The sequence below is a fragment of the Sciurus carolinensis genome, chromosome X, assembly GCF_902686445.1.
Source record: "Sciurus carolinensis chromosome X, mSciCar1.2, whole genome shotgun sequence".
In the NCBI taxonomy this organism is placed as follows: domain Eukaryota; kingdom Metazoa; phylum Chordata; class Mammalia; order Rodentia; family Sciuridae; genus Sciurus; species Sciurus carolinensis.
The window spans coordinates 96,193,832-96,219,053 of record NC_062232.1 but is presented as its reverse complement, the minus strand read 5'-3'; the positions used below and the strand labels follow the sequence as shown (position 1 = coordinate 96,219,053).

The window sequence follows — 25,222 nt, the reverse complement described above, 5'->3', positions numbered from 1 at the left end:
CTGCTTCATTCAGGACATCGGTAAATGAATGCATGTTATAGATTTTTTTCAAACAGTGAAGGTGTGGTGTTAAGAAATACAACGATTATTAATACAGAATGGTGCCCCTACCTTGTTCTTGCTAAGGCACTAGCAGTTTTGTTGTTGTTTTTTTTGTTTTGTTTAGTATTGGGGACAGAACCCAGGGGTGCTCTACCACTGGGTGCTCTACCCATTTTATATTTTATTTTGAGACAGGGTCTCACTAAGTTGCTGAGGCTAGCCTCAAACTTGTCATCCTCATGTCTCAGTCTCCTGAATCGCTGGGATTACAGGTATGTGCCACTGTGCCCAGCATGCACTGGCAGTTTTGCACCATCAGTGCAAATGTCAACATAGTAAAAAAGTTAATGACACAAACGTGTTCTCAAAAAAGTAATTCTGATCCCCAAATGGGTACAAAAACCACACTTTAACAAACACATGAAGAAAAAAGTTACGTAGGTTTTAACAAGGATTTTCAATACAAGAATAAAATTATTAAAATTATATATCTAGGTTTTAACCTGAGCTGTGCTGTTAACCTGCAAAAAGTAAAGCCATCTCATTAATATCAATTTTGAGGGCAAAACTAAAAAACTTATCTATTCTGGAGCACATTTTGGAGAGATTTGGGTTCATGTTCAAAGACAAATCTTTGATCATGACAGTGTAATTTAAAACCTTTTATTAAATTTTCTTAAAAAGACCTACAAAGGAAACATTTGTTACGAAATAATGTAACATCTACTTCATGTGTATCAAATAAAGATTCTTCTTCTGATAAGCAGTAAGAATTTCCTTTTTGGCATAATGGCAGCACAGAAAAGTTTGAAAAGTGAAACTCCATAGGCAATGAAAAAATTATTACTAAGTTAAAATTTTAAAAACCAAGTATACCACAGTATCTATAAGTAAAATAATATGTGGACTATTATAAAGCAAATCATAAAAAAAAGAAAAAGAGAGGAAAGGATAGGACAGGACCAGGCATGGTTGCACATGCCTGTCATCCCAGCTACTCAGTAGGCTGAGGCAGGAGGATCACAAGTTTGAGACCAGCGTCAGCAACTTAGAAAGACTTCATCTCAAATAAAAGATAAAAAGGGCTGGGGATGTTTCTCAGTGATAGAACATGCCTGGGCTCAATTCACAGTACCCAGCCAAAAAGGAAGAATGGGAGACAAAGATGAACATTAAACATTACTAATCAAGAAACTGGGAGTAGAGGTGCCTATACTATTTATTTATTTTTTTAGTGGTGCTGGGGATTGAATCCAAGGCCTTGTGCTTGTGAGGTGAGCACTCTATCAACTGAGTTATATCCCCAGCCCATGCCTATACTATTTTACTTTGTATGTTTGAACACTTCCATAAAATTAAATCTTAAAAATTTTTCATACATAAGTATTTACTATGTCAGGAAGCAAAACTAAAATTCCTCCTCTATTCATTCAATATACAAGTACTGATTTGGGCATCTACTCTGCAAAAGGCACTATACTAAATGGCATCAGGAAACAAGGATTTATGAAACATGCCTTTCATATCCTCAAGAGGCTCAGTGTGGCTGTGTCCATACATGTTAATATTATAAGCACAGAATACTAATCATATCAATATTAATTCCTTAAAATGGGCATGCCTCCACTATGACCATTCTAAGGGGTACTTATGCTTGAGCCAACTGAGTTGTAAATCAGCACAAACTTGAGCCAACTAAATTATAACTCATTATCATGGAATTTTAAGAAAAAAAATAAAAGAAAAATAACATGAGAAAGAAAAGACAAAAAGGAAACTTAAAAAAGAAGTGAGACTCCCCTTGGTTTTCCTCTATAAAAGGAAACGAACAAGAGATGTGAGCAAATATGGGCATGACCACATCATTTTTCCACCACAACCCGTCATCTTATTTCACTTCAGGACAGGAACTATCATGTCATCTCCTTTGAGTCAGCTCTTGTACTACTCACATAGGCAAAAATAACTGAGCAATACATTCATTTTCCACGATGACCATTAAATACATGTAAGGAGTTTATAAGTCTTCAAATGACAGAAGATACATTTATAAATGCCAAACCTTCACATTAATTTGAGGTTAATGTGTCCTTTCACCCCCTACATATTAAACCTATCCTAAAGAATAAATTAATAAGTTAAAGCAGTAAAATTTCTCAGTTTCTCAAGTGATCTGAATAAAACACCAATAAATGAAACATAACAGAGAATAAAAAGAAGAAAATATTTAGTGATCAGTTTCTAGCTTCTTGCCCTATTTTCCAAATTGTCAATTTTTCCTTATTCAAACTCCAGATAAAATGTACAAAAGTCCTCAAGACTCATTCAATGATGGTCTTTAAAAGCTGGGCAGTAGCATTAAATGATTTAGCACCGAAGACAGTGCCTGGCATGCAGTAGGTACTCAACAAATCAAGCTTGCCACATAAAAAAGAAAAATCATCTTGCTTAGCTGTTAAGACGGTATTGCTTTAGCTTTCAAACTTTAAAATGACAACTTTTTGACCTCACAAGGAATAATAAAAGAAACCTACAAACGAAAGAGCTGCTCTAGCATTTCCTGCCAGCCTGCCCTAGTCTAAGATTAACCTTGTCAGTTTTTAGGAAGATATATAAAATCCCCTTTAAATGACTAATTCAGATGAAGCGGTAACATGAGGCCATAGCTTCCAAGATTCTGGTTTCTACTTGTTACCAGATGTTACCATCACTTCAAAGTGTTAAATGCATCCATGGGCAGTTTCAGATATATTTGCATGTGAAATATTTCCTGATTTCTGTGATTATTGGGAGATGAGTTGACAGAGGAAAACTGTTGGCTCATTGTCTGATAAAATACCCTGAAGATTACCAACAGTCACTGCAAGAACCACCACCAAGTACCCTGTCAGTGGAATTCTTTCCTGTAATTCTCGCAAGCACATATAAACACTATCAAGACACAATTCAAATAAATTCCATTTTATTGAGAATTAGCCAAGAACAGCCTGCTTTCTATCTCTTTTGAATACATATATTGAATATATATTGAATATATATGTGTATGTATCTATTATATAGATATATATACACACATATATTCCTTTCACAAAAACATGTAGTTAGAAATTTGTGTGTATGTGTGTGTGTGTGTGTGTGTGTGTGTGTGTGCACAAATTTGGAATTACCCTTTTACACAAGTGAACTGTCCCCAGCTTTACATACAGTTCAGTGTTCCACTGCCAGGTAGAATTCACCAATTGTACTATGCTATTTTTAACCACTTTTCTCAGGTTAATTTCTTTGGTTCTGTTGCCATTAAAGCTTTATTAGTTTATTTTTTTAACTCTGCAAAGAGAGTTTAGTTCCACAACAATGGTTGCTATTTTCTACACATAATGGTCATTGTTAAATTTGGCCCAACAAAGAATTGTGAACACAATGCAGATTTATCAGTAAGATTGGTTGCAAAAATACCATGGTCTCAGAAAGTTACCATTCAAATGTATGGGAGACACCTTACAAATTTTATTTATTGTATTTCTGCTGAAATGTCTCATATTTCTTTGAGGATGGAGTAGAATCCATAAACATAAAATTTACTATGTTGGTTAAGATTACTAGACACTGGATTGTAACTGACCAGTCTTGCTTGTTCAGTATTTTATTTGGCAATCTGTTACTGGGCACAGCTAAAAATCTCATTATAATGAATTCTGCCACAAGTCAGAAGGCTTTTGTGATCCTCACTTACTAAAAATCACATTGTTGGCAAAATGTCATTTGCACAGGAGTAATCAACCTCTTCCCTCTCCCAGCTTACTGCCTCAGAAATTGGCTAAAACTATTAGCTGAGTTCTTTTGATAGGATAGACTATTCTAGACTCATTGGCTCTAAGAATTCACTGCTTCGGAGAATGAACTTTCAAAAGCTCAAATAAAGGACTAGGACTATGGCTCAGTGGTACAGCACTTGCCAGTAGATGCAAGGCTCCATCCCTGGCATCACAAAGAAAAAGACCAAAGAAATACAAAAATGTAATAATTATATGTGAAGAAAGAAATTTGCATATTTCTTTATGATGAGAATCATATCATTCTTGTTTTCTTTGTGTGGGACTGGATGTGGAACCTAGGGCCTGCTCTACCACTGACCCAGCCCACATTCTTCTTTAAATTATACTTTTTAGCCTCAGCAACCTAAGGAGGCCCTAAGCAACTTAGTGAGACCTCGTCTCAAAATAAAAACAAAAAGGGCTGGGGATGTGGCTCAGTGGTTAAAGATCCCTGGATTCAATAAAAAAAAAGAATCATATACATACCTACACACACACACACACACACACACACACACACAACACACACTCTTTTTTCCAATTAGGGAATACTGAAGCTATAGCTATTACCTAAACAGAGTTAGGAATAAGTGATATTAGTGTTGGTAAACATCACTATAATGATAATTCTAAGATAAAACTAAGAGTCATGTGCTATAACTTAGTAAAGGTTTTCATTGTAGAGAAGTAATTCTGCTAACTGTACTTAGGGAAGTACATTTGGACTGTGATTTTCCTATTCCTGCTCTTAGACTTTAACCACTTAATCCCACATTCATAATGTTATAGGCCAACAGTGATATATTTTATTAAAGCAATAAAAGCCAATTTAGAACATAAACAGGATAGGAAAAAGAACCAGAAGGTTTTGTTTTGTGCCTCCTACCCTGAATCATTAAGTAGAAAAAATAGTGGAAAAGCTTTGAGAAAGCAGGACAGAAATGAAAGCATGATGTCATTTAGTTTCCCCTCACTCAAAAACGAGAAGGTGCTATTTCTCTTCAGTTCTTCAGCCATGATCAGTTTGATAGCCCCACTCCACTTCTTTTTTTTAAACCTGACAGTAAATTTCCAAGTGTTCTTTTAGGTCAAGGGGTTTACCAGATGCTTTTGGTAATTTTTAAGATTTTATTTTACAGAATCAATCATTAAGACATGAGAATACACAAATGTTTTCATTTTTAAACTTTTGATTTATATTTATGTATAGCAAGCACATCCCAAACTCCAGTATCACAAATCCCAATACTTTAATAGCATAGTCCATTTTACTCTTTTTGGAAATGAGTTTGTTTGAGAAAACAGAAGGGACAAACCAGACTTTCTTTAGGCAGAATGATAGGTTTAGGAATCTTATTAAGTTTAATGGGTGGTCTTTAAAAATTCTAAAAATAAACCTCCAATATTTAAAAATTTTTTTGAGACAGGGTCTTGCTAAATTGCTGAGGTTGGCCTTGAACTTGACATTTTTCTTGCCTCAGCCTTCCAGGTTGCTGGAATTATAGTCATGCACAAACTTGCCTGGCTTCTGATCTATTTTATAATTTAAAAAAAATTCTGGAGGAGCTGGCCACAGCTTCCTATAGTCCTAGTGACTAAGGAGGCTGAGGCAGGAGGATCTCCAGTTTCTGGTCAGTCTCAGCAATTTAGTGAGACCCTCTCTCAAAATAAAAAATTGTGTCATTCCTCTGAAAAACTTCAATTTTGGCAATTAAAAATGACATTCAAGTTATATCTGAAGAGACACTGCCAATTAATCAATGATTTCAAAATTATAAAAATTGATTTTTAAATGCTTCCACCATTAAGAAATGATCCATGTTACAGACAGTCATGTTTACCCCGATTTGAACATTACACAACGTACACATGTATGAAAGACATCACATGGTACCATATACAATATTTAGATTTTCATGTATCAGTTAAAAATACACTAAAGTTGTTCAAATTATAAAAACAAGTCATATAGAAAATAAGACCTAGCATTAGACTAGAGAAGAGACTAAATTGTCTTCCCTAATGGAATTACCATTTTTAACTTTACTAACATTACATATGCGATCTCAAAAATCAAACTCATTAGTGCAATTCCTCTCAAGTTCCCAGAAGTTTTTTATAGTTATTGACAAGCTTTTTCTAAAAATGTATGTAGACAGGAACAAGCCTAAGAATATCAAAAACATATTGAAAAATAAGGTGGGTGGAATCATTCTACCTGGTGCAACTATAGGAATCCAGACAGTGTGACATTGGCAGAGCAACAGACACATGGAATACTAGAACAGAGAACTAGGAAATAGACCTATACAAATATGTTCAACTGATTTCTTTTCCCCTTTCTTTCCGCTTGCTTTGTCTTTTTCTTGTTTGTGTTTTTTGTGCCGGTGATTGAATTCAAGTATTTGTACCTATTAAACATATGCTCTGCCACTAATTCCACATTCAACTGATTTTGCAGAAAGGAATCAAAAGCCCATTAGTGGAGGAATGGTACTAGGGCAGTTGGACAACCACAGGCCAAAATAAAAAATAAAAAAAAAAGAAGAAAGACTTTGACCTAAATCTTACACTTCATAAAAATTAACTCAAAAGGGATCACCGACCTAGATATGAAACTTATCCATAGAAGTGGAAAAAAGAAGAAATCTTCAGGAACAAGATTTGGTGAAAAGTTCTTAGATATGACATAAAAAAAAGACAACCTAGGAAAAGAAATACTGACAAATTGGATTTATCAAGATACTTCTGTTCTATCAAGGACCTAATTTATCCAGATTAGGATATTTGTATTCCACATATTTGATCAAGGACTGGTATCTATAATATATAAAGACTTCTTAAAATTCAACATTTAAAAAAAATCTAGGCCAGGCACAGTGGCACATGCCTGTTGTGATCCTAGCAATTCAGGATGCTGAAGCAAGAGAATCCCAATTTGAGGTCAGCCTTAGGAACTCAGAGAGGCCCTCAGTAACTTCACAAGACCATGTCTCAAAATAAAAAGAACTGGGTATGTAGCTCAGTGGTAAAGTAACCCTGGGTTCAAACCCCAATACAAATAACCAAAAAACAAAAACCAATTTACCAGGTATGGTGGCACACTCCTGTAATCTCAGCTACTGAGAAAGCTGAGACCAGGATAATCACAAGTTCAAGATCAGCCTGCGCAATTTAGCAAGATCCACCTAAAAAATTTTAAAGATGATAAAAGGTGGGAGGTTGGGAGTATAGTTCAGTAGTAGGGTCTCCTGTGTTCAATGGTTCAATACCCAGTAGTGAAACAAAAATGAAAACAAAAACAAAACCAATCAGAAAATAGGCAAAAGACATGAATAGACATTTCACTGGAGAAGATAAACAGATGGGAAATAAGTACATGAAAAGTTGTTCAACATCATTAGGCATCAGGGAAACGAAAAATGAAACTCAATGAGATTATCACTATGCACCTGTCAAAATGGCTAAACAGTGACACCAAATGCTGGCAAGAATATAGAAAAACTGGATCACTCATATGTTGCTGGTGGAAGCACAAAATGGTGTGGTTACTCTGGGAAAACATTTTGTCAGTTTCTTATAAAACTAATGTGCAACTCCCATATAACCCAGTAATTGTGCTCTTTGGCCATTAATTCCAGAGAAACAAAAATTACATTTACACAGAAATAACTACACAAATGTTTAGAACAATTTTTGTGATAGCTAAAAAATTACAACCAGGCCGGATTATAGTTCAGTGGTAGAGTGCATGTTAGGATGCATAAGGCCTTAGGTTCTATTACCAGCACCAAAACAAACAAATGAAAACCAGCAAACAAAATGGAAACAGCCCAGATGCCTTATTTTTGGAAAGGATGGTACTGGGGATTAAACCCAGGGCCTCATGCTTGCCAGTTAGGTGCTATATCCAAGCCACATCCTCAGCCCTGGCCCAGATGTCTTTTAATGGGTGAACAGTTAAATAAATTGTGGTACCTCCACACCACGTGATACTATTCAGCAATGAAAAGGAACAAGGTATTGATAAACACAAGTTGGATGAATTTCCAGATGATTATGCTCCGTGAAAACAAGTCATCCCCAAAGGTTACATTATATAATATGAACATGACATTATAAAAACGGAGAACAGGTAGGTTAGTGGCTTCTGTTGTCAGGAATAGTGTTGAGGGGAGAGGAGGGTGGGCAACAAAAGGGATTCTAGTGGTGAGGGAATGTTCTTCATCTTAACTGTATCAATGTCCATAGCCTAGTTTTGATATTGTACTATGTTTTGGCAAGAGGTTATCATTGGGGGAAAATGGGTAAGGGTACTCAAAATCTCTGTGTCATTTCTTACAACTATGTATGAATCTATAATTATCTCATAAGTTTAATAAAAATGGAATTCACATTAAATACAGAATATAGTATAACTAAATTGATAGGGAAAAGGAAAGAAAATCTACCTGTGGTAATTCCACTTCCTTTTAAAACATTATTTCCACTAATATTTTCAAAACATTGACACTAACTACTATGACATAATAGTCTTAGCACATATAGTCAATTCATGACTCCACTAAAGTATCTGATCTGTGTAAAATATTTTTTTCCTGTTCAATGCCAGAATAAAAAGGAACTTACATAAAGAATAATTTCAGGGTTAAAACCCACCAATACATGATGACTTAGGTATCTATTGTTAGAATTATTTTTACTTATCCAAGTGACACGCTTCTCCCTAGATAGTCAGGTGGGCCATTCCTTTATTTCCCTAATATTTTGCCTAAAATTCTTCTCAGTAAAGCCTTCTGTGGCCATATTACTCAAGATGGCAATGCCCTGCTTCTCACTCCCTGTACCCTTAATCCTGCTTTAATGTTCTCCATAACATGTTAGCATCTAATATACTGTATCATGATTTGTTTTTCTATGTCCCCCCAGGAGAATGTAAGCTATATAGGGGTAGCGAGTTTTGTTTGTTTCATTCACAGTTCTAATCCCCAATGCCTAGAATAGTACCTGGCATACATAAGGTGCTTGGCAAATATTTGAATGAGTGAATGAATAACTGAATGAAATGGATTTTTTTTCTTGGTGAAGATTAACATAGAGGGAAAAGAACAATTCTATGTACATGGAAAAATCCAGTTTAGAAGGAATCAGGAATGATACACTTCATTATGTATAGTCAATATATTGAAATGAGAGTTTTTCAAATATTTTGGATGTATTATAATATAGGAAATGCTTTAAGACTGGTGATTAGGACTACAGTTTTGTTAGCATATAAGTGCTCCGGATTGAAAATATGACCCAGAAAAATAGCTCCCTGCTCTACAGCTATTGCTAATGCATTTCCATTAGCTAGGGAATTGCTGTCAGACCCCAGCTGCTTTAGCTATAGGTGATGTTGAGTTTCAGAGAGTTCATGGCAAAATTAATGACATAGCATCTGTCATTTTGTTAATGTCTAAAAGAAAATATCAGTTAGTATAAACTGATTCAGGGAGAAAGAGGCACTGCTGTTAAACGAAGTTGTACCCTCGATGTGTTGTTTAAATATACAGTGAGAAGAGAGACTGATTAGGTCCATCACTAAAATCTGGCTCTCCAGTGATAGAGACAGTCCAGTCCTCCACCAAAAGCCCTCAACCACTGTATGCTTGGGCAAGCCACAATCAGATCTCAGTTGCCTTGTCTGTAAAATCAGTGGCCGGATTTGATTCTGAGCACATCGAATGATGGGACATTGTTTTATTTATCTTAGTATGCCAGGCACATTGTTGATAATTAACAAAGTCCTGTTAACAGAATTCAGAAATTAAACAGGAAGTTCTAAATGGGTCTCCAAGAAATGGTACCTTTACTTGACTAACCTCTAGCATTCCTTTCTTAGGGGTATCTACCATTTCCTCAAGAACCTCAAGGTTCTCACTGCCCATGAGTAAGGAGTCTGGGTCCAGGAATGAACATCACAGCACAGTAGAGTTCCAGGGGTCATTAGTTTTTCTGACCTGATGCCACATAGGTGGATCTGAGGTTAAGGATGCTCAAAAGATAAGCTCTCATCTGAAATAGAAGGTGACTCTTTTATCATCCTTTGATAATTCCTCAATCTCATATTCAGTCCCAAGAAGTCAAAGTTAAAGATTCTCTCAAACTTTTTTTTCTTCAGTACTAGGGGATTGGACCTAGGGCCTCATGCATTCTGGGTAAGCACTCTACCCCTGAGCTACATCCCCAGCCCTTTTTGTTTTATTTTGAGATAAGGTCTTACTAAGTTGCTCAGGTTGCCCTTGAATTTAAGATCCTCCTGCCTTATCCTCCCAAGTAACTGGGAATACAGGCACCTGGCCAAATAATTCTTTAGGTTGGTTGTAACCATCATGTTTCCAAGAATTTACTAGTTTTGTATGCCTTAATACTGCTTACCTTTGCTTTTTTAGTGTTCAAAAAATGTATAAGGGCTAGAGATGTGGCTCAGTGGCTGAACACTTGCCTAGCATGTCCAAGGCCCTGAGTGTTTGATGTCCAGCACCATGAAAAATAAACAAGAATGTGTTTAACAAAATTTTGTAAACATCTGTGATACAATAAATTTTAGAAAAGATGATTCTAGAGCCCAGAATGGTGACTCACACCTATAATCCCAGTGACTCAGGAGGCTAAAGCAGGAGGATTGCAATTTTGAGGCCAGCCTCAGCAACTTAACTTAGTGAGACCCTGTCTTAAAATAAAAACTAAAAAGGGCTGGGGATGTAGCTCAGTGGTAGAGTGCTCCTGGGTTCAATCCCTAATACCAAAAGAAAAGATGACTCTATAACTTTTACATTATTCAAGCAAAGAAAAAAACATTACTACAGAAAAAGTTATTGGAAACAAGTTTATGCTAATAAGCCAGTAAGCATCAGGAAGCAAGACAAAAAGGGCTAAACTTAGATGAAAAAAATCAGTAATACACAATATTAATCAAAGCAAGGATTTACATTAATAGCAGAGTAGTCACAAATGAAATGTTACTTTGTCAGTATCACCTCATTAACTCATCTGTAATTAAACATTTAATATTGACATTTTTCATTATTCATAATAGCCCAAACAGAAAGAATGCAAATATTCATCAATGAACTAATAGATAAGCAAAATACGGTATATATACACACAACTGAATACTGTTCAGCCATAAACAGTAATGAAGTACTGATACTTGCTACAATGTGAGTGAACTTGAAATCATTATGCTGAGGGAAAGAAGAAAGACATAAAAGACCACATGCCACGATTTCATTCATATAAAAGTACAGAATAGGGGCTGGGTGCAGAGGCACATGACTGTAATTCCAGTTACTTGGGAGGCTGAGGCAGGAGGATCAGAAGTTGGAGGCCAACCTGGGCAACTTAGGAAGACCCTGTCTCAAAATTTAAAAATAAATAAATAAATAAATAAATAAATAAATAAATAGGACTGGGAATGGAGCTCAATGGTAGAGTGCCTCTGGCCCAACCCCCAATACTGCAGAAAGAAGGGGGAAAAGTTCAGAAGAGGGAAATTTATGGAGATTGAAAATAGATTAGTTAGTGGTTGCTTAGAGTTGGGGAGCAGGGGAAGGTGATAGCTAAAGAGTATGGAATTTCTTTCTGAACTGATGAAAAAAACTTGCAAATTGTGGTGAGGTTGTACTTGTCTGGGAATATACTAAAATCTATCGAATTGTATGCTTTAAGTAGATGGTATGATATGTAAATTGTTATCTCATAAAGCTGCTAAAAACAAGAAAATATTAATGTCCCAATTTCCTCTTTGACTCTAAAATTAAGTAATTCTTAGAGTGAAAGTTGTATCTGTAATATGAACTCATAACCATTCATTTAAAACAGCTAAAAGGTAAAGAAGACCAAGGAAGTCATTTGGTTAGTCTTCCTGTAGGTTTGCAGTATTTTATTTAATATGATCCATGAGTTGCTGACTCACTGATTACATTCTCTCTCTCTCTCTCTCTCTCTCTCTCTTTCTCTCTCTCTCTTATTTTTTTTTTTTTTTTTTTTTTGGTGTTAGGGATGGAACCCAGCATGCTAAGCATATGCTCTACTACTGAGCTACTCACCCAGACCTTCAATTTAATCTTTATCAGCAAGGACAATTCATGGACATCCATTTTTTGCTTTCTCAAGTATTTATGTAGTCAGCCTGCAGATTCCACATTCATGGGAACAGCAGACATAAAATATTCAGAAAAATATTTCTGTCTATACTGAACATGTAGATTTTTTTCTTGTCATTAAACTATACAGAACAACAAATGTTTATGTAGCATTTACATTGCTCTAGGTATTAAGTAATCTATTGATGTGGAAGTATATGGGAGTGCTGAAAATATAGCTCAGTGCTAAAGCACATGATTAGCATTCAGAAGGCCCTGGGTTGGATTCCCTATTACCCCCACTCCAAAAAAAGACCCCCCCAACAAACAACAACAACAACAAAAAACCTGCATGGGAGGATGTGTGCAGCTTATGTGGAGATACTATGCCATTTTAATAAGGGACTTGGGCATCCATGGATTTTGAGGGGGTTCTGAGGGGGTTCCTAAGAACTATCCTCCCTGTGGATAGGGAGACCTGCTGTAAGCCAGACCACTGTGAAGGAACTAGGAGAATAGACCTTTTCCTCAGGGCTTATTTCTTTGATCCCTAGAAATACAGTTCTTTCCCATGGTACATGACAGGAATTTTTTAATGCCCTTGAAGAAAACCATATACAGCTGACATAGTACATTGTTTTGATGTCCTCCTACTAGATGAAATAATCGCCAGGTTTGAAGTTCCAGGTTTTTCTGCCTTATTTAAAGTCTGTGACAACCATGAAGTTGAAGGCAGAAAATTAAGGCATAAGCTATAACTGTAGCTACTTGGTATTATCCACAAATCAGAAAAAAAAAGCCAATAACATTCTATACTACAAAAAGTCTGAGAACTGCTTTCATAAGTAATGGCAAATAGATATTTTTTAGGGCTTCTGCATACATGGCTATTTCCACAGCTGTAGAACAAACTACTACAGAAGTACATGCTGTGCACAACATCTACAATTTAGTAAAGCCGGAAAGAATTTTATTTTTGTAAAAACTAAATGGGGTGTGGCTCGTTTTCTTGCCAAAGGGCTATTTTATTCCAAGACACTGGTGTCTGCTGACCTTCATTTATAGGTTGAGCAATGTTCTATTTAAGTAAAATTAACTCATAGTGGGCTCTTTTTTAGATGCAATAATTATTGCAAAGAAATAACAATGTTTAAATGTGATTTGTTCTTAGTTTAGATTTGATTATATTGGGTTATAATTGAATGCCTTTGTTCACACAAGGTTTAAATTTATTTTATGTTAAGAAAAAAGGGGGCTGGGAAGGTAGATCAGTGGTAAGGTGCTTACATTGCGTGCCTGAGGCCCTGGGTTCAATCCCCAGTACCAAAAACAAACAAACAAAAACATATTTAAATTCATTTTCTACACATAAGACTATTTTTAGATTTCATGAAACCAATATTACTTTTCTGTCTTTTCCTTCTACTAAATTGCAGAAGTATGTTATCTATCTTTGTAGCATCTAACAGTTTTCATTAAACTTTTGTTAGTAGACTAGATGATGAAACCATTCACAAATAGACTAAGGTAGCATTCATGTTACCCCCTTAGTTAACTATTACTCCATGTATACTTAGTGCTATCTCAATATACCCTTAAGAATTGGGGTACTTTTTAAAGTTTCCCTGAGTTTTACTCAATCAATGGCCTACTGGCTTTCTCTAATGTAATTCTTACATGTTTTAAGGTACTTAATCTAACATATCAATCTTCCCTTCATTTTTCCGCAAATCTCTAGTTAGGGAAGTTTTTCCCTACAAATATCTTCTGCTAGCACCTACAAATATCTTCTAGCTTGCTTTTTTGAGGGTCAACGAAAGCTGGAACAGTTTTGATTTAAGATAACATACCAAATTGCATGGGTTGGCTTGTGTTTTTGAACATGTAAACCTATCAATATAATTTTTTGTTATCTATACTTAATGATAATTTAGCTTTGTTTTTAAAATTATTATAAGATGAAATATAAAATTTTAACTATTCTTAACCACTTGCAAAAATGATCCAACTTGAGCTTTAAACTAGAGATGCATAAATTGCTTAATATATTTGTTGAATATAATGTCCTGGTTTTGCTTTTGAAAACCTCCACTACAAGAAATAATGGGAATCATAAATTTAAGAGTAATGTTTTGAATTCACCCATTTTAAAAGGTTACATGCCATTGCAGAAATAATACTGCTGTAACTTAAAATTCTCTGCTTCCCCAGCATTTCAAGTTTTCACTATTTTCTTTTTGTTCCTGTTTTTTTCTCTAAAAGTATACTTCCTCAGGTTCATGTTTCTGCTCTTTCCATTATTGTGGCAACATTGAAAAATTTGAAGCTTTTCCCTTTCCCTTTAAAAATCAGGAATTGACATTACCTATTACATTTCATCTTTATTTAAGCTATATTTATTAGAGGCAATGAGTTTATAATGGTGTCGGTAACTTATTAAGAGTCATGTTTCCAATTTTCTTTGAAGGCAAGTTCTTTAGACTGTTGGATGGCATATCCTCACAAAAGGATGAATTAAATGATAAACAGGTTTCTGAACTAAGCAAAGAAGCTCCTTTATCCTAGAACATTGCTAAAATCCTCTATACTCACAATGAAAATAATAGAAAACAATATTTTCAGAATGTCATTAAATAAAATAGAAATAAACTATTTTCTTTATCTTGAATGGTGATACTTAAAGGTTTGAATTAGAGGAAAATGAAGAGGGCTGGGTGCAGCAGTGCAAAAGGACTCAGGAGGCTGAGGCAGGAGGATCTGAATTCAAGGACAGCCTCAGCAAGTTAGCAAGACATTGTCTCAAGATAAAAATAAAATAAAATTTTAAAAGTTCTGGGATGTAGCTCAGTGGCAAAGTACCCTAGGGTTTAATCCCCAATACCAAAATAAAATGATGAGGCAGAGTTATCTGTAGGATCATCTAAGACAACATTAGCAATCCTGTAAATGGGACCATTTATTGAGCACTTATTATACGTCAATTGCTTTGTAAATGGACTCATTTAATTCTAAGACCATTGAAAAGCAAGTGATATTATTCCCATATTTTAGATGGGGAAGCTTATGTAGAGAAGTTAAGAAATCTCCCAGATACCACAGAGGTCTAAAATGGCAAAGCCATTGGAACTCATGCTAAAATGATTCTATAAAACAGCCCATACATGATCCCCCTGAGAAGGAGGTGAGAGGAGAGAGGGAGAGAGGGGGAGAGGGAGAGAGGGGGAGAGGGGGAGAGGGGGAGAGGGGAAGAGGGGGAGGGAGAGAGGGAGAGAGAGAGAGAGAGAGAGAAAGAAGGTGAGAACAACAAGTTAGGTCAGGCAAACTTTCATGTTACTTCTGGGTCATTGAATTCCCAGACCAACAGGGTCCTTAGTAAGGCTGGTAAACTAGAGGAAGGAGAAAAACACCAAGGAAAGGTATGTGAAGCTGTATGGGATAAGTTTAGGTATGCAGGGAATGAGTCATTTCAAATATACAAAAAGTTTATTAAGTCACATGTTTATAATGTAGAGTCACCATAGGTACTGAAACCAGGCACAAAGTAAGTGGCAACATCAGAATTTTTACCACTATCAGACCCGTTTTGTTATGTTATTTAAGCAACCTGAATGAAATATAAAAGTTTGAGTTTAGCTCAAAGCTTACCAAGTGATATCAAAGTAATTTAAGAAATGAATAGTGTAGGCATAGTAGCACAGGCCTGTAAACCCAGGGATTTGGGTGGCTGAGGCAGGAGAATGGCAAGATTGAGGTCAGCCTCAGCACAGTGACAAGATCCTGTCTCCAAATCAAAAAGAGAAAGGGCTAGGATATAACTCAGTGGTAAAGCACCCCGGAGTTTAATCCCTAGTAGCTAACCCCCTCTCCCAAAGAGAGACCAATGGCCTGAGATAAAAGGACCTATCAACAATCACCTAACCAACTCCAAGATAAAGTCTTTAGGCCACTGAATGTTTAGGGATACAAATAATCTTTGTATATTTGAACTGAGTTTTATAGCAACCTGAAATATAAAGGTTACTTAAAAACAAATCTGTCCCCTCCCCCATTAATAGTTCCTTTTCAAAAAACAGAACTTCCTATGATTGTACACCCCACAGGATTCTACTTCATCCTGCTGTGCACCTGTTAACTAAATCAGAGGAAACCAAAAGATTTCCAAGACATATACTTTACCTAAACCAGTTCCAGTTGAGTCATATATAAGATGATACACTATATAAAAAACAGCCTGGAGGGCTTTTGGTTTTTGGTTTTTGAGTGCCACTGCTTGAAATGAAGGTTGTTGTTATTTTATTTTAGTGCTGGGGATCAAAGCTGAAATCTTCACTGTTTAGTTAGGCAAGGGCCTTCCCACTGAGCTAAATAAACCCCCAGCCCAAGGCTATCTTTTTTTTTTTTTTTAAGCCAATGTTTAAATTTCAGAGACTGTCGAAGGAATTTATCTTTAAAACAATCTTAGCAATTTCTCTTTATTTCTCTAAGAAATAAAGTTGCAAAATGATTTTTGTCCAAGGATGTTCACAGAAGCATTATTAAGAAGTTCTGGAAACAATTTACATATGCAACAACCTAGAAGTAGTGAGATAAAAAATTATGCAATATCCATTATAGAGCATACCATACAGTGATTGTTAAATATCTTTTAAAATGTTTAATTACTAGCTGGGTGAGGTGACACATGCCTGTAATCCCAGCTGCTCAGGAGGCTGAGGCAGGAGGATTGCAATTTCAAATCAGCCTCAGCAACTTAGTAAGGCCCTAAGCAACTTAGGGAGACCCTGTCTCTAAATAAAATTAAAAAGGGTTGGGGATGTGCCTCAGTGGTTAAGTGCCCCTGGGTTCAATCCCAGGTACCACAAACAAGTTTAATTACTCAAAAACATATTAACAATATAATAAATCAAAAGATCATGGGCTGGGGGTGTAACTCAGTAGTAGAGTACTTCCCTAGCATGGGAGAGGTCCCTGGGTTCAAACCTTAGTCTGAAAAAAAAGAAGAAAAATCATATCGTATATATAGTTTGCATAGTATTCTCTTTTCTTTCTTTCTTTTTTTTTTTTTTTGTGGTGCTGGGGATCTGAACCCAGGGCCTTGTGCTTAGCACGGCAAGCATTCTACCAACTGAGCTATACCCCCAACTCATCTTCCTTTTCGTTTTTGTGCTAGGGGTAGAATCTGAGGCCTCACACATGCTAAGCAAGTGCTCTACTACTGAGCTATATTCCCAACTCCCGATTTTTAAAAATATGTCTCTCAATCCATGTGAAATAAATATTTAAGATTATGAGCAGGTAGTACAATTATTTTCTTCTTTATAAACCCTCGTTTTCCTCTAATTTTTACAACGATCATGTATTTTTTTAATTCAAAGCAAAATGGCTTAAAACATCTTAAGTATTACTTAAGATAATTTCCTCGTAGGTTAACTAATTCATACATATTGATTAGAGCAATAGGATGTGCCCTAGTAACAATTTCATATCATTTTCACCTCTGGGCAAACACTTTTCAGTCTATAATAGTAATTTTCCCTGACCTGAAATATCAGCCTAAAAATATCAAGAAGAAAAAAATGAGAACACAAGCATGTTAAGAAATACAGAAAAGGGCTGGGGAGATAGCTCAGTTGGTAGAGTGCTTGCCTGGCATGCACAAAGCCCTGGGTTCAATCCCCAGCACAAAACAAAACAAAAAAACAGAAAAAAGTGGGCTGGGGTTGTGACTCAGTGGCAGAGCACTCGCCTAGCATCTAGCATGTGTGAGGCACTGGGTTCACTTCTCAGCAGTGCATATAATTAAAGGTCCATCAACAACTAAAAAAAAAAAAAAAAGAAATATAGAAAAAAAGCTTAAAAATTATACTTGTGTTGGCTGGGGGTGTAGCTTAGTGGTACAGCATGTACTTAACATGCATGAGGCTCTGGGTTCCATCCCCAGCACTAAAAATTATACTCCTCTATGAAAGATAGTCATTTATCCAAGTATCATTAGCAGAAATGTCAATCTAAGTGCAACACTATGTAATTAGAGCATATGATATACAACACAATAATGAATATTCAAAGCTATTATACTGCTCTAACATTCTATTTTATAGAGGAAAAATTTGATATTTTTATATATTATATAAAACTACATATATACATATGTATACATATTCATGGGCCTGTATCATAGCTTGAGAATCAAAGTTCTATTTTCAGTGAATGAGTTACAATATTTAAAAATTTTTTCTACTGAAACTTTTAAACCAGAGATGATAGAAATAAGAGATCAGACTTTACAAAAGAAAATGATTTCTAATAGCAAAATGAACCCACTCTTCAGAACTAGTTATATGATACCTGATAATTTTCCAAAGTCGTTTAACTTGGGGCTTTCTGCTTATTTCACTTTAATCAAAATCACTTACAAATGACATTTAAACAAATATTATCAAATGTAATTTAAACTAACAATATGTAATATGCAAAGAATTAGAGTTCTAGAACCACTATATAACTCACAAGATGAAAAGAAATACTGGAAATTAATTCTAAGTTAACAGTTTTGAGGGTGGAGGTTGAAAATTACCTCAGAATTTAAAAAGTCCAACATGTTTATTTTTCAAAAGAAAAGCTACGTTAACTTGTCCCATTTTCTGTGTTATTCATGGCATACCACTTACAGATTATCTCCTCCTTTTGTAATTTTCTATACCTGTATCTTGTCCTTTTATGAAGAGAAACACTTGATTTTTCATAAGCAATTTTACACAATATGGGTAATTATAAAACTAAGAATGAAGTATGATAAGCCAACAGACTCTGTAATGATTACCAATGAATACCAAATACTGCTTAGTAGTTAATTAAAAAGGGAAAAATCACTAAGTTAATGGCTTTAAAAGGCTACTTTGCAAAATATTTGAGGGAAGAAATATAAAAGTATTACATGTAGAATTTCACTCCCTTGCCATCAACTATTTCTCTTAGTTTTCATTACATTATGTCTTACTTTATTTTGCCCTTGCTTGTAGAACTGGATGGCTGAAGTAACATTTGCAAAGTAAAAAACATGGCATGACTTTTTTTTTTTTTTTTTCCAATGCTGGGGATGGAACCCAGGGTCTCATGCCAGCTAGGCAAGTGCTCTGCCACTGAGCAATACCCTCAGCCCCTCCGAAAATTTGCTAAAGTGTTAGAGATGCTATGATACACTACTATAGTACTTTGAATTTATATAACACCTGTCTGCTAAAGAGCCAAGGCTTCACATAGCTCACTTATCCTTTCAGCATTCCTGTGAAAAATGCATAAATTAGAAACAGATGGATTAAAAATAAAACAAAATCCAGATATGACCATAGAGAATGCCAGTGATTCACTGAAGATGACCTATCTGTCCAGAATGCAGAGGACCAAAAGACCCCGGATTCCACATCCAGTGCTTTTCCAATAAACAACACTACCTCTTTATCAAACATATTTCGGAAGCCAGTCTTAGTAACTTGGCAAGACCCTTAGTAACTTAGTGAGGCCCTGTATCAAAATAAAAATAAAAAAGGACAAAATGGGTAAAAGAAGTAAGCAAACTTCAAAAGAAATACAAATGGCTAACAAATATATTATAAAAAAAGTTCAACATCTCTAGCAATCAGGGAAATACAAATCAAAACTACACTGAGATTTCATCTCACTTCAGTCAGAATGGAAATTACCAAGAATACAATAATAATAAATGCTGGTGAGGAGACAGGGGAAAAAGATCCACTCACACTTTGTTGGTGGGACTGCAAATTAGTACAACCACTCTGGAAAGCAGTATGGAGATTCCTCCAAAAACTAGGGATGTAACCACCATATGACCCACTCCTCAGTATATCCAAAAGATCTAAAAATCAGCATTGTGATGAAAAGCAATTCACAATAGCCAAGTTATGGAACCATTCCAGATGCCCGTCAACAAACAAATGGAAAAGAAAATGTGAAATGTGTATATATACAGCCTTCAATATAATAATTTTAAGTACTTTCTCAAGGTCAAACTGAGTCAGTGGCTGAGCCATGTATAGGATCTAGTTCCTCTGAGGCCAAGTCCCACATATATCCCCCTTAGCATTTTCATAAAACAGCAATGCTTCTTCATCCCTAAAATAGTTTCTACTTAAATAAATAATTAAATAAAGGTATTGTATCCATCTACTAAAAAAATTTTTTTTTAAATTTTATTGTGAATAATTTGAAACTGCCTCACCTGTGTAACTAAAATAAACTGACTGAAGTATGATACAACTTCTCCTAAGACCAATATTTAACCAGCTAAAAAGTTAGTCATGACCACTGGTATCTAAATGAGCTTCCAACATTGTAATGCATCCAAAAAGCTTTTGAAACCTCTAACAAATTGAACAAATTGGTTTATCACTTTCTGGAATAATTATAGACTCAAAACATGACCCAACGGTTTTCTTCTAACCCAAGTTTTTCTTTCACAGATCAAAATTTTCCCCTCTGCATAACTTGGTACCAAAAGAAAAATTGTTATATGAATAAGTATGAAATGATTCCAAAAACAGATACCCAAACTGTGCTGTACTGATAATGTTCATGTTCGAATTTTATTTTATACCAGATACTTTTAGAATCTGCACCAAATAGCAAAAAGAACAAAAAAAGGTTTGCCATATACATTCTACCTACATTATGCTAGATCAAATAAAAAAGCAAAGTCATGCCTTTAATATATGTGCTAAGAATATTATGTCAGTAAATTTTGCAGAAAGCCAAATTGAAATAATGCTTAACAGAATACAGATCAATGGCAAACAATGGCAAGGGGACTTGCTTCTTTTTCCCTGTCAGTTTCACCTAACAGAATCACGTTAGTGCTCAAGTACCATGGTCAAGCTGTCCTTTCTTTTCATAACAGTCATACTGTTTGCCTAGGAGCAAAATTTCATTGGGTTTCTGATAATGCCCTGGATACTGACATTCTGCCAGTATAAACAGTAATGGTCAAGTCTAATGTGTGTGTCACCATTGGTAGAAGAGACTTAATCTCACTCAAAATATTACTCAGTAGTTATAATTAATCCTTCTACCCCAAAAGTCATAAGCCTAGTCACTTTTAGAAATTGAATCTAGAGTATCAGACTAGAGACTTTGCCCTTCAATGTTGATTGTCATGACCTAGCAAGATGTATTTGGCTCCCTACCCCAGGTAAAGAAAGGGACTGATACCTAGCCAGTTTTAATAGTAGAAATTAAGATAGTCTCACTATCCCCTAACTTTATTAAAGTTTGGGCTCATTTGATTATATCACTAAAACATGAAATCAGCAATATTGAGGGTGTTTTGTATGTGTGTGTGTGTGTGTGTGTGTGTGTGTGTATTAGTGCTAGGGATAGAAACCATGGTAAATGCATAGGAATCCCAAGATAGTGAAATGCTGTGGACTAAAGTCTGATGATGTGTTTTTGTTTTTTTTTGGCGGGGGGTTTAGGACATTGAACTCGGGGGCATTTTACTACTGAGCTACATCCCAGCCCTTTTAGAGACAGGGTCTCACCAAGTTGCTTAGAGACTAAGTCGCTGAGGCTGGCCTCAAACTTGTGATCCTCCTGCTTCAGCCTTCCATGTTGCTGGGATCACAGGCATGTGCCATCACGCCCTGCCAAGATTCTATTTGAACATGATTTCATAGTATTTAAAAAATAATTCATGGGACTAGGAGTGTAGCTCACCGATAGAGCACTAGCCTGCTAGTAGGAGGCTCTGGGTTTGATCCCCAGCACTGGAAAATAAAAACTCATTTCCCTACCACTGTAACCTAGTGGGACAGTAGTACCCCGCCTTTTTTAAAAGGTTAAACATCTATTAGCTCAACCTAAAATTATATTGTCACCTCACCCCCACCTTTTTTAAAAGGTTAAACATCTATTAGCTCAACCTAAAATTATATTGTCACCTCACTCCCACTAGGGGGGGTCTATCTACCAGTGTAGTTAACTCTAGTAGTTCAGGTGCAGTTTAAATCTACTTCTAGTTCATCTGTGCCACAAGGCTAGCCTGGGGCACAGAACTCTGTGCTTTAAGGTAGTTTCAAGCTCAGAAACTCACACACAGCAACAAAATGGATGCTCCATTCATTCAGAGGTTGCTACAGTAAACAAAAAGGGCTTGGAGCAAAAAAAAATTACAAAGCCAAAAATCTCTTAAATAGTCCAAGTTTCATTTTTATAACTTCTGCCCTAGTTTTCAAGACTGAATGTGTATCAACTGGGTCCGTTTTTTAAATAAAGCTTTCAAACTCCTGACCTCGGAGATTCCTCTGGCTGTTCCTATACTCTGCAATATATAATCTAAATAGCAAATTGCCACGTTTTCCCAGCAGCAACCTTAACTTGGGTCACATGGGTGGCTATAGGACAATATGGAACAGTTGTTTCAAGTCCTCTCATTCTAACCAAACCACGGCCAAGCAAAAGCCCAACCAACTCTATATGTCAAATTTAGTGGGGACTGGTTTTGTGTGTGATTTCTGATTCAATTAATTCCATATTATAAATAACTGATAATTATTTTTAGTAAAGGGCTTAGCCACCACCTTTAAGTAGATGCCCAATATAGAGAATGGTTCAATTAAATATAGGACACGTCAGGAATATGGACAGAGCCTTTTTAAAAAATATTCTTTCAGTTGGCACCTTTATTTATTTATATGTGGTGTTGAGAATTGAATCCAGCGTGTGCTAGGCAAGTGCTCTGCCACTGAGCCACAACTCCAGCCCAGAGAACCTTATTTTTTTAATACTACCTTATGGGATATGGCTTCAATTTTAGCATTCAGGTGCAAAATAGGACATAAGTAAAAGGATACCTCTCCTAGAAAACAATTGGGAAGATATTTTTAAAATTTACAAAAGCCATAAAGAGATCGTAGGGGGACCAGATCGTCATATCTCAGCACAAATATATTTTAAGTCCTTATTTTAAAAGTGGCTCCAGTCTTTATTTTGGATAAAATCGGAGCACCAAATTCCCTTTCTGTTTCTCTCATCCAAATCCAAGTAGAATCCCCTTGAGTCCCTCTCCCCACTTTTTGTTGAGGCAGTTTCTGGAATATGGGCTTCAGCCACTACATTCCGGTTTTAAAGTCAAAAGACGTCATGTGACCATTACCCTAGGGGCATCGGAGACTTGGGGCACGTGATGCCAATTGGCAACTGTGGGATTGCGGCCACTTAGTTGGAATTCACTCTCAACTGCATCGCAGAGTTCAAGTTTGGGTTCCCAAATATACTGTGACATTCAACTGGAGTAAAAACTTATTCCTCAGTAGTTTTTAATTTCACTTACGTTTCCTATTGCCAAGCTCCCTTCTCCCTGCTTCTGCCTCCAAACAGGCCGGGCACCCCCAGCATCCCTTCTGTCTGATCCTAAATGGCAAGGCTCTCCAAGTCACTTAATTTCAAGTTCGACCTTCTGCACCACTGGGGATGTTGTGCAGTTCAAGTGAGAAGCAAGAAGCATCTCGAACGGGAAGTGTCAGGTGGTATTAACTCCACTCCACCTCCGGGGCTGGGACCAGCTCCCGCCTGGAGCCTGGCGGGTAGTCGGAACTGCCAGCACACTAGAGCAGCCGGGGCGGCGACGGCAACTTTGCGACTGGCGAAAAGCCCGGGCGCGGGTGGTCGACGTCCCCCAGCCTCTCATTAGAAAGCTTAAGTACAGAGGGTGGAGAAAAGTAAACACAGGCAAGTGCAGCTGTGCGGGGGAAGGGGCGACATCACTCCCCCCCCCCACCGCCCCTTAGGTTCACCCTCTAAGGGAGCCCAGAGAGGTCCCGGGCAGCTGCAGCCCCAACTGCGCGCGCTCCGCTGCAGAACAGTTAGGAAGGCAGCAGACTAGCGGCACCGAGTCTGGGGAGAAAAGAACTTCGGAAAGGTACTGCCTTACTGGCCCAGAGATGTTCTGCTACTGAAAGAAAAAAGTGCTTACTCATAGACGCGGTGCGATCGCGACGCTCTGGTTAGTGGCAAGGAAGGGAAGCAAGCAGAAGGCAGGCAACACGAGCCAGATTCCTTCCCCTGACCACCGCTCTCCGCCCTCCGCCCGGGCTCAGAACCTCAGGGTCGGTGTAAAGCAGCGGGTCATCCAAGGCGGGCGAGCGGGGGTTGGAGGCGTCGCGGGCTGCAGGCTCCGGGATTTCCTGAGTCTGGGCGGGAGGGAGGGGGGAATGGCAGTAGCTGGAGAAGGACAGCGGAGGGAAGTTAGTCGCTTGGTTTCCACTACGGAGCTGCTAAGGCGGAAGGGAATCTGGGCAATGGCTGGCGTCAAAGATTCCAGCCCGAGGTGGGCAACAAGTTTAAGAGCAACGAGAGAGAAAGCACTGTCTTCTAGAGTGAAAAAATGCCTGCGGTGGATGGTGGTGGGGAATCCTCAGGCACTCCCACCCATCCCTGTTGGGAATGCTCGCCTGGACGCCCAATGGCTGCGACTGAAATTTCTCAGATCTTTCCCCCTTCTGCCCAAACCCGGTCAGCCGGTGCAGGGCAGGTTTCTACTGAGTTTCCCGGAGATGCTCTCCCCAGGACCCACTCCAGCCCACGCCCAGGAAACCCGCTCCCCTCGAACCCGCCAGTGCCTGCAAAGCACTTACGTAAAGTCGCAGAGTCCGCGATCTGGCCCGACAGCTTCTGACCAACACACTCAGACAACTTCTGCCCCTTGGAATCTTTGCGGCTGCTGTTCTAAAGCCAGCGCTCCCTCCCTTTCTGCCAGCCCCCTCCGCCCTTCGGCCGCGGCTATTGGCTGGGGTGGTGCTAGCAGTCAGCTTGGGAACCAGGAAGGGGATTGGGCCACGAATCTGTCACATCAACTGGTGGAGAGTTAGGAGAATGGGCACCGGGATGGGCACTCAGGAGGGATGGTGATTGTAACTCTGCGGCAGGAAGCGGAGACCGGTCCCCGGCGCCGGTTTCTTTCTTTCTTACCTGGGCTAAGAAGTTATAAGTCTACAGTGCCTGACTTGAAGTACATGTTCAAAAAATCTTGTGGGAAAACCCAACTAAAACAGATTAAATGAAATAAATTGAAATAAAAAGGAATAATTCATTTGTAAAAACTGGGGGAGGGGATGGGCAATTTCTCACAGAATCATGAAAAAAATAGCTTGGCGAGGAACATCGCTGGTTTCATCTGCTCTGTCAATCCAGGTGCTAACAGCACCTAGAGAAACTTCAACAACA

At 37.4% G+C, this 25,222-nt stretch overlaps 1 protein-coding gene across 2 annotated transcripts in view; it reads right to left on the bottom strand.

Annotated features, from left to right (window-relative positions):
• Positions 1-24,753, bottom strand: part of Pls3 (plastin 3) — an 82,134-nt gene extending 57,381 nt beyond the window's left edge. Inside the window, exon 1 of one of the 2 annotated variants that reach the window (XM_047536754.1) lies at positions 24,634-24,753. The gene's annotated coding sequence lies outside the window, so the exon portion shown is untranslated. Of the gene's footprint in view, positions 1-23,972; positions 23,997-24,633 lie in introns of those variants that run through there. The other variant, XM_047536756.1, reaches the window with a different exon arrangement.
• Between the last annotated feature and the right edge of the window lie 469 nt (positions 24,754-25,222).